Source organism: Chenopodium album, chromosome 23, assembly GCF_948465745.1.
Source record: "Chenopodium album chromosome 23, dcCheAlbu1.1, whole genome shotgun sequence".
In the NCBI taxonomy this organism is placed as follows: Eukaryota; Viridiplantae; Streptophyta; class Magnoliopsida; order Caryophyllales; family Amaranthaceae; genus Chenopodium; species Chenopodium album.
This window is the reverse complement of record NC_137856.1, coordinates 25,996,525-26,007,689: the sequence shown is the minus strand read 5'-3', so window position 1 is coordinate 26,007,689 and position 11,165 is coordinate 25,996,525. Positions and strand designations below refer to the sequence as shown.

At 36.7% G+C, this 11,165-nt stretch overlaps 3 pseudogenes; all 3 read right to left on the bottom strand.

Moving 5' to 3' along the window:
• LOC145608643 (putative aspartic proteinase GIP2 pseudogene) lies at positions 1 to 1,369 on the bottom strand (annotated as a pseudogene).
• A 4,843-nt stretch (positions 1,370 to 6,212) lies between these two features.
• Positions 6,213 to 7,664, bottom strand: LOC145609076 (putative aspartic proteinase GIP2 pseudogene; annotated as a pseudogene).
• A 1,215-nt stretch (positions 7,665 to 8,879) lies between these two features.
• On the bottom strand, positions 8,880 to 10,503 carry LOC145608384 (putative aspartic proteinase GIP2 pseudogene; annotated as a pseudogene).
• Between the last annotated feature and the right edge of the window lie 662 nt (positions 10,504 to 11,165).

The window sequence follows — 11,165 nt, the reverse complement described above, 5'->3', positions numbered from 1 at the left end:
TAGAAGAAGTAATACTGTAACATCTTATTGGCTTAATTACTTCAATTCAAGCAACAGAAGTGAAGTTGAAGTTTGTACATCTAGTCATATCATTCACTAAATACCTAAACCCAACCATTGATTTTGCTAGATCAAACTGCACCAAATTATCCTCCAACTGATATCCTCCCAACACAATCGATGCCGGTGGGTTCTTCCCGCCATCCACAATGGCAAGACACAACGCGTTCGGGTTCGCCTTTAACCCACCAACCATCGAATTCGAAGCAAAGATCGTCCACACCACTTTCTCGTTCTGTAACACTAGCTCAATATTCGGAACCTCGACTCCTACTCTTGTTGAACTAATCGTGCTACTATCGTAGCAGAGTTCGAACGGGGAGACGGCTTTGATCCGTGTAGCATTAGGATAACGTCTTTGTTGATATAGTATCTTGAGTTGACTATCGAAGTTTGAAATTACTGCTTTGTATATAGAACTTTCCATGGTTGTGTAAGGGATAACTGTACTGAACTTAGTTCCGCCCTTGCCTTTGTTGTCTATGGAAAGTATGGCTTTGTTGATTGGAACTTGGCTGCCGCCGATTTTAATGGACGTGACTCCGATATAGTAATCAGATGAGGTGGTTGGGTTTCTCAAAATAGGGGTGTAAGAAAATGAAGATGGGACATAGAGAGGTCCGGGGTAGAGTTTGTAAGGGCCGTCGCCGAAGAATATGACGCCTACACTTGTGACATCTGAGGTTAAGCAAAGGGCAAACTTTTTAGACAAACTGAAAGTGGAGGTAAGTTGAGAAGGGACAGAGATTTTAGTCCTTCCGAACCCGGCAATTCCTTGGACACCCTTTGCTAGGCCTTTTAGTAAGAAGGTGGGTGCACAATTGAAGAGGAAGTTGGGAACGGATACGACTGGGCCGAGGTTTAGGCCGTTGGTAGAGTTGATTCGGATGATATCTGAGGCAAGCTCACCACTGGTGGCGGTATTGGTGAAGGGGTTTTCAGGGAAGAGGCCGCAGGTGTTGTTGTTGCACCCTGGCCTAGGAGGTGAGTTGCAAGTACCACAGGCTGTAGAGCCAGCTAAAGTACATTGAGCGGAGTTACAACGAATGGGGCGGTAGGTTGAGGAGACATAGCTTTTGTCACAATCCTGCCATAAGAATGGAGATTCAAGGGCGAGTGTTAAGGGTACGGATTTGGAAGGTGTTCTTTGGGTGGTTTTGACTATGTATTGTAGGGTGGAGGCATCTTTAGAGACAGGGAGGAGGAGGGCTTTGGGTTGGGCGGAGGTGGCGGCGAAAGCGGTGGCAATGAGGGGGAGGAGGAGAGAAAATAGTATGAAGTGGTGTTGGAAGGAGGATGTCATGGTGAATGAATATGATTAATTTGAGTGTAAAATTGAGATGGTTGTACAAGTTTATTTATAGCGTGTGGGAAAATGGATTATTGGTTGAATTATTGCTTTATTATTATTGTTATTATGGATTACGTGGAGCCTTACGTAGGAGTGGTAGGACTTATAATATGGTCAAATATGGTAACCTGACGTGCCGCCTCATGATCTAGGACTTTCGCTGCTTTTATGGCAATTGATTGTCTTTAGATGAGTCATTTTATTTTGCTGATTATGATAAACTTTAACTTAAATTAAAGCTTAGTTTTGTTCATTGACAAACATTATATGTCACGATCTCTCCTTTTGTTCTCTACTACTCGTATCCTATTCTCTATTTTTGCCGACAATAATGTTATCAAATTATCTATGCTATATTCTATCCACCTTGGATTAATCTCATTACTTTCATCGTCAATACTTCCTATTATGGCATGCTTAGATTAAGAGAAATGAAGTGAATATAGGGAAGGAGGAAAGAGAAGATAGTGACGGTGTGACTATAAAGAGTTTGACAAACTTTTAAATAAATCGGATGTACAATAAATATTGAACATCCGTTATAAAGTTACCCCTAAAATGAACAAAAGTTATCCTAATATGAATAAAAGTTACCCTGACATAAATAAAAGTTACAAAGTATTTATGCTTTACTGATAAAAGTTACCCAAAAAATTGTAAAAGTGACCCTAAACTTAATAAAAAGTGACCCCCGATGTACAGTAAATTACTGTACACCGGATGTATACAAAAGTTATTAAAAGAGTTTAATCTAGTGATGGTCTGATAGGTGAAGACAGATGGAATTATTCCCCTTATTTAGGAGGTAATAGTTATGTCTAGAGGGAGGGTGAGTAATAATTAGCCTTATCAAAAGGTTTTGTGTGAGACCGGATTCACGTGAGATCGGGCTCAATGACAAAAGTCCAATAAAAAGGCGACCCGATCGCGAGTCCCGCAACACCAAAAACATGATAGTGGACTCACGTGAGTCCGTCTCACCCAAAACTTTACCTAGCCCTATTACGAGGGTAATGGTTCCTCCCTTTATCTATCTCTTTTTCTCATGTCACAAGACTCACAACTACCTTATTTTATTTATATTAAACACCTTATCTCCTTATCACAGCATCTTTTATAACTTATGTTTTTAATTACCCTAGTTTGACTATAACTACCCTCTTAATATATTACCCTTAATCCAAACATCGTCTTAGCATTAGTCGATAGTGTGATTATATTTTATTATCAATAGAGGATACTAGATGCAAAATAATTTTAAGGTTTTTAGTAGATACAGGGTTTTATATTATCGTAATAATTACTGGGTTCAAAGTAAAGTGAAGGAGAGATTAGAAATAATAAACACTAAGTCAATTTCATTTAATAAGTGTTGTAAGTACAACTAATTTGATACTATTAAAGAAGAAAAATGGTGCAAATTTAAATAATATGAGACAATGATATGTAGAAGTATATTAGATAAGACTAGTGCATGCACAAGAGATCACTGTACGTAGATGAGGTGTTAATTCTAGTAGTTGGGTTGGGTTCGGTAAAGTTGAGTCATGTCTTTTAAATATGAGTCATGTTATATATTATTGTGTCCATATGAGTCGAAATCAATATTTATTTTTTTCGGATTAGATTGAATCAGGTCGGTTAGATAAGGTCAGTTTTGGACACCTCTAATCTAATAAGTCTATATAAATCCGCTTATTAAGAAATTCTTTATTTTTAATATGGGACTAAACTAGGAAGTCTAGCTAAAAAAGGTGTTTTTTGATTGAAAAAATAATGGTGAATTAACCTCCTACACAATGAATTTATTATCTAAGCTCCTTAGATAAGTGAAAATAAAGTCCCTTACTCCCATATATATATATATATAGGAAGTTAAATAAATATCCCACCATCAACCAAGTTAACAATTTTCCAAAAAAAATTTAACTAAGTTAGCACATTTTGACTTTAAATACTATTCACATAACTATGATTGTTTTGATGATACCTACTTTGTAAGACTATATATAATCATATGAAATATTGTTAGATTTATCTTAAAATATATTTAACAAATTTATATTTTTTGTATTGATGATTGAAATTATTAATGTATGATGAAATCATGTATCAGCCACTGTGTTAAAGAGTATATATTTAACCACCAAACGCCAAATGTGTGGCTCATGTCCTTATTAGTTTGATATATATCAAACATCAACATACCGATTAACGTTTTGGACATCAGGACATCTCCATCATAATCGACTAGATTAGATGTGATTAGAGATAACTAGCACGTTCTTCAATAGAAAATAGACCAGCAATTCAATATAATTGAAGTGTACAATGTAGAACATTTCGATCTAAATTTATTACATTTTCGAGTCTAACATTACATCTGATTATATGATTTATGTAGAGCCAAATATTATAAAATCCAGAAAGACTTGCGTGGACCTGGTCCACAATAATATTATTGTGGACCCGGGTTTATACACACGCAACTGACATTATATCGAATATAGTGACCCTTATTTTTCACATAGTAACCTTATTTTTAGCATAGTAACCTCAATGGTAGTGGTCCACAATAACTTAGTGTGAACCAGGTCCATTTAAGAATTTGTATATAACATCTATCACGCTAATTTTCTTCTAATCCTTGTCAAATAAAATAAATAAAAAAAAAATCTTCTAATAATCATCCAACGAAAACCAGATAGAATTCTTTCGATCGAACTTAAACTTATTGGATTCTGTTGAGCAATTAGGTTTTGATGATTATAAACTAATGATGATTATCTATCTAACGTGTATGTTAAGTTGTGCATAGAAAGAGCAAGTTATGCTTGGAACAGGATACAAGGAACCTGAGTAATGACAGGTATATATGTAAGGAACTTGAGCAATATAGGATAAGCAATAGAGGAACAAGAACAATGATAAGTGTTATGGTTGATAAGCATGATGATGGCTAAGGAACCATGAAGGTAACTATGTAAACATGTGTTTGCATATGTTAGCTTCATAAGGTAAGTATCCTATACATATATAGGTCATGTATGTGTAGGAGTCTTTTAATTTAGTTTAGTTTTCTTTATTGTTTTTATAAATGAAAAAACTAACCTTCTGAGTTACTTTGTTATCCTCAGAAGTTTGCTCAGTTTGTCATCATTAAAAAGGGGCAACTTGTTGACCCTTATGAGGTTTTGATGATGATGTTAAGAATTGAGCAAACTTCCATTTAATAAGGATTTTCTAGTGTTGTGATGTTGGCAGGTTCAGTAAGCGTAGAGGGCTGAAGTAGGAACTGGAACAAAGGAACTTTGGAAGATCCATGAGGACAAGTAAAGAACAGAAGAAGAGTTCCAGCAATGGAACTTCCCGAAGTTTCTCAACAGGAACTTCAAAACGGGTGTAACGACCTGGTTCTGGTGTAATGCTGGGGCAAACCCTAAGATCCAGAATATATCAAGACTACAGGATTCCAGAACAAGAGTTTCAGAGAAGCAACATGAAGACAGAGAAATAGAAGTATATTGCTCTAGGATTCATGTAAGTATGTTGGACATAAAAGTCGGTCTGGAACAAGTCTATATGGAACCAAGGTGAACTCCAAACAGTTAATGAAATTAGAGTGACTGACTTGTCAGGAACTCAGAGACTGTCAGAGTTCAGGAACCTAATAGGAACTTAAGTATGCACGTCGTTAAAAGTCGGTTTTAATGATATATATATTTACTTAATACGTGCATATCTTTTAGGGATTTGGTTTTACTGAATAAAGATATTTATCTTCTAATAAATCCCTTTTGGAAAAAGATAAATTTTGTTTAAAAAGTATTTTTAAACTAAAAGATAAGATTGGAATAAAAGCTGATTTTATGCTAAGTTATCTTATTATTATTGACAGATTTTATTCTGAACAAAAAGATATATTTTCGGAAAACTTGTTTTTAGAAAATATCTTTTAAACTTATCTTTTCAGAAAATCTATCTTTTTCAAGATGAAATGAATATTTCGAGTGTACTATAAATATGCTCATAAGTATTCATTCAAAGTTGAGGCTGACGAAGTGTAGTGGTCGTGCTTAATGGTTTTATCCTTCACCACGAAGCTAAGTCAGTTCTCCTGGTCAAAGTTCCTATCAGGTTTTGGTTACAGTACGTCCAGTGAGTTCCAGACAGGTCTCGAGTGTCCAATATATTAGTTTTATCTCTTTATTCATAGATATGTATTTAGGGATATTCAATGAGATCTTGTAATGGAAAAAGGGTTTTGAGTGTTTTGTATTTTGGGGTGAGATTGTGAATTCTCTTAAATTCACGCAAGTGATGAGTTTGAAATCTCGTAAAATTCGAGTGGTAGCTGTGAGTGCACAGTGAGTGAAAGGAACCTGAGAAGTGTCTTGGGTCACCTAGGAAGTGTCCTGGGTAAGGGGAGAAAAAGGGTCCTGAGAAGTGTCTTAGGTCTGGTAGGAAGTGTCCTATCATAGAGTCAAGTGTCCGTGGTGGAACTTGCAAAGCAAAGGTCTGTGTAATAGGTTGTACTAGGAGAGTTGCCTATTATAGTGGAATTTGTTTATAAGTCCCAATAGGGCCGAGGTTTTACTTCCAGTTAGGCACTGGATGGTTTCCTCGTAAAACTTGCTGTGTGCTTTAAGTTCCTTTACGTTTCAATTGTTTATTTCCGCATAAGTTCCGCGATTGGAACCTACTACCATTCACCCCCCCTCTTGTAGTAGTTCATATAAACTAACAGATTCATATATAGAAATTAAGTTGCTAAGTTGTTTCAAAAAAAAAAAAAAAAAAAAAGTTGCTTAAGTACATCTATAATACTATAGTAATTATAAGTCCCAAGAAGATTACATATGATCATGATTAACTTATGCAATAGTAAAGTTGAAATTAGAACATCTACTCTCCACATACAAAGAATAAAACGCAAGTCTAGACTTAGCAAGATCAAACTGCACTATATTATCTTCCAACTGATATCCTCCTAATATGATCGATGTCTCTGTGTTCTTCCCGCCATCTACGAAAGCGAAACACATAACGTTATCTTTAACATTCACCATTGAGTTCCATCCGTTTATCGCCCACTCGACTTTCTCACTCTGCAGCACCAGATTTATAGTAGGCACCTCAACCCCTGGCCTAGTAATCACTAATGTGCTTCTATCATAACATAATTTAAACGGGGCGACCGCCTTTACTATTGTGGCATTATATCCATCATATTTCATGTAATCTTTCTTGAGTTGTTTGTGGAAGTATGAGCTTACAGCATTGTAGATAGAACTTTCCATGATGGTATAAGGGTGAACTGTACTGATCTTGGTACCGCCTTTTCCTTTGTTGTTTATTGATAGTAAGGCTTTGTTGATCGGAACTGAAGTGTTTTCTATTTTGATGGATGTTACGCCTATATAGTAGTCGGAAGTGGAGGTTGGATTAACCAAAAGTGGGGTGTATGAAAGAGATGCCGTAGTAACCTGTGGTGCAGGGTAAAGTGTGTAAGGACTGTCGCCGAAGAATATCACACCCTCATCACCAATGGAAGAGGTTAAGCAAATGGCAAACTTTTTAGGTAGATTAAAAGTGGAGGTTAGTTGAGATGGGATAGAGATTTTTGTCCTTCCAAATCCAGCAATACCTTGGACACCTTTTGCTAGGCCTTTTAGTAAGGAGGTGGGTGCACAACTGAAGAGAAAGTTGGGTGTGGTAACAGCTTTACCGAGGTTTGCACCATCGGTGGAGTTGATTCGTAACACATCAGTGGCAATTTCACCACTGGTGGCGGTGTTGGTGAAGGGGTTCTCAGGGGAGAGGCCGCAGGTGTTTTTGTTACACCCAGGCCTAGGGGGTGAGTTGCAAGAACCACAGGCAATAGAGTCGGCTAGAGTACATTGAGCGGAGTTACAAGGAACAGGGCGGTAGGTGGAGGAGGCATAGCCTTTATCGCAATCTTGCCATAAGAATGGAGATCCAAGGCCGAGTGTTAAGGGTACAAATTTGGAGGGTGTTCTTTGGGTGGTTTTGACTATGTATTGGAGGGTTTTGCCATCCTTAGAGACCGGGAAAAGTAGGCCTTTGGGATGGAAGGCCGAGGCGGCGAAAGTGGTGGAGATTAGATTTAGGAGGAGGGAAAAAGTTAAGAGGTGGTGTTTGAAGGAGGAAGTCATGGTGGAGTGGAATATCATGATAGTGAGTGTAGAAGGAGTTGTCCATTTTTATTTATAGCGTGTGTGGATAGGCATTGGCGGTCCTAATGTAAGGCAAAATGGTTTTGGATTTTATGATAAGATTTTAAGACTTTTCAAAATGTGGCAACTTGTTTAAGGTACTCGTATGAATAAAGTGGTCAACTAACATACGCTTTGATGATTACACTTGCGTTTGTTGTGAGTTCTATGGGCTGGATGTAGGTCCAACTTATTTATTTTTGAAAATGACGATTGGTTGCTTATTGATAAAATATACTTCGTATGATTGAATTATAGATTGTGGAAAACTGTTAATTAGGGGTGCTTGGGTTACAATTACATTAATCTAATATTGGAGGAACGAAGATACATACACCAAGAAAATCTTTTGATCATTTGTCCAAAATGTATGCCCCTAAACTTTGAGAAACACAATATTCATAATAGACATGTTTGTAGATTATTGAGTTAAAAGTTCCTTTAATTTTGTAACAAAATAAGGTTAATATACTACTTTGTATTAACTTAGCACTGAATTCATCTTTGTTTGTACTTCATGTGTCCCTGAACAATGCTCTCATTTGTATTTTGTTTGGATTCAAGACAAATCTAGTTTTGAGATTAGATCATCACTACATTAAATTATATATCAATAGCTAAAAATGTATCATAAAATTTGATCACATTTAGACAAATTTAACGATATTTAACATTATTACATATATACTAAAAAGAATTATTAGTATATATACTAATAAGAATTATATCTTTGAAGTTTTTAACATTTGGAACCAAGGGATTATCATTTTTAATTATATGTATGTATCCATTTTGAGGCAACTTATCTACATAGGGTGCATGTTCCATTGTTCTCTCTTTGTCCCTAAACAAATCTCTTTCAAGTTTACTATTTACACGGTCAATGTCAATATATAATGATTGTTTTTGCATCTATATATAATCTTTAGAAAAATGTACGTAATTAATACAATCTTTTTAATCTATTTGAGTGTTGAATTTTTATCAACTAATCCTTTACACGCATGCTTAGGGAAGCAATTATTGCATGTTTATGTTGATTACATTTGAACAGATTAAGAGCATATCAAGTTTAGCAAGTGTAGTTTAATTTATTATGCGGTAAGAAAAGTAAGAGTATTAATTGAGAATAGTAGGTAATAGTAGGTAATATTTTAGATATCTTGAATTGATTTTCTTTAAAAAAAATAAAATATAAAAACATATCTTGAGCAGATAAGACCAGCTAGAAAAAGAAGAAAAAAAAAAAGTCGACAGCATATATCATTAGTCAATGCAATTTGTTACACAATATTGAATTTATTGTAGTTATATTTCATACAAACATCTTTTTTAATCGATGGAAGTATGTATAGATTGTATACTCGTAATACATCACTGCCTATTACGAACTTATTTATTGCAGCTTTAAAACATACATTAATCAACACTTAATGATACATAACTATTCATATTTATGCACTAGAAGTAAAGTTGAAATTAGCACAAGTAGTCTGGCTAAACAGCAATGACGAACTAAACCCAAGCCTAGACCTTGCTAAATCAAACTGCAACAAATTATCTTCCAACTGATACCCTCCTATCACAATAGCCGTCCTTGCATTTTCTCCACCATCCACAAAACCAAGGCAAATAACATCATCATTCACCGCCACCATCGAATTCGCCCCGAACATCCTCCAATACACCTCCTCATTCTGCAACACTAGATCAATAGTCGGTACCCCAGCCCCAACTCGTGTGCTGGGGAACGACTTCATGTCGTAGCAAACTTGGAATGGCGCGACTGCCTTAACCCTTGAGACGTTTTTCAGGTCATTGACGAAGAAGTTTGTTACAGCCTTGTAGATGGAAGTATGCATAACAGTGTATGGGTTGACAGTACTGATTTTCGTCCCACCATTTCCTTTATTATCTATTGTTAGTAAGGCCTTGTACTTGTTTAAGGGTACTTCTTTTTCTCCGATTTTGATTGCTGTTACTCCAATGAAGTATTCAGAGGACGGCTCACCTGCGAATGAGGCGGCCGCAGTACTTACAGGATTGATGATCAAAGGTGTGTATGTAAGGCTAGATGACACGTCGATTGATTGAGGTGAATGGAGGAGCTTGTAAGGTCCGTCCCCGAAGAAAACGACACCGTTTGAGTTGGTTGATCCAGACAAACAGATTGCGAATTTTCTAGCAAAACTGAAAGTCGAGGAGAATTGTGAAGGAAGAGAGATTTTAGTCCTTCCTAACCCTGCAATACCTTGGACTCCTTTTGCTAGGCCTTGTAACAAGAAAGTTGGAGCACAAGTGAAGAGAAAGTTGGGTACTGAAACGACTTGGCCCGGGTTTGAGCCGTCGGTGGAGGGGAGTTGCACCACATCGGAGGCGAGCTCGCCTCCGGTGGCGGTGTTAGTGATGGGGTTGTCAGGGGTAAGGCCGCAGGTGTTGTTGTTACACCCGGGCCTAGGGGGTGAGTTGCAAGTACCGCATGAATTGGAGTTGGCGAGTGAGCATTGCGCGGAGTTGCACCGAGCAGGGCGGTAGGTGGAGGATACGTAGTTTCGGTCGCAGTCAACCCATAGGAATTGACCGCCGAGGTGGAGAGTTAATGGGACGGAGACAGGAGGAGTTCTTTGGGTGAGGTTGATTGTGTATTGAAGTGTAGAGAGGTCTTTTGAGATGGGGAGGACTAGTGCTTTCGGGTGGAACGAGGGAGCGGCGAAGGTGACGGTGAGGAGAGTGAAAATGAGGAGGAGGAGGTGGTGGTAGGAGAATGTTGCCATTGTATATTTGTATGTAGCTGCTAAGGAGAAGAGGATAGAAGAAATTAGGAGGTAATTTATAAGATTAAGAAATGGATTATTATGTTATAAAGGGTGTGAGGGAAGTCAGAGAGAAATTAATTGATATTACGTGGGAGTGTGTTTTGATAAAGATGATGGAAATATCAAACATTGAAAAGTCAAGCATGGCGACTGAAAGTGCTAGGTCGTCGATCCAGTTGTTACATACAACGATACAAGCACACGATTTCGGTTTTGGGATGAAGTAATTTTTTCAATTCTCATTTATGCTATTACCTTTATTAAGAAATAGTTGACATAAAGTTGAACATTTGGAAAATTTTGCCAATAACTATCATTTAAATGTTTATTTTTGAAAATAACTACCATTTAAATTTATTTTGTTTTTGAAAAGCCTACCATAAAAACACAAAAACTTTGAGTAGAACTACCTCATTTAATTTTTCAACAAGAATCTCCAGTTATATGAGCTTAATTTATAAGATTTCAATCAATTGCGGTTAAACTAAAGGAACTTGATAGCCGAGCACAATTACATGTAAATTATCTTTAATTTCGCATTAATGTGGTTTACTAATTCACTTCAACCTTCACACTAAAACATTGATTAATTCTACAAGCTCAACCATGAACTCATAGCTATAGATTTAGTGATTATTTGTAAGAATTACCACTTTAAACCCGGCTGGCCAGAATAACAGCTACTTTAATTATAGATAAAGT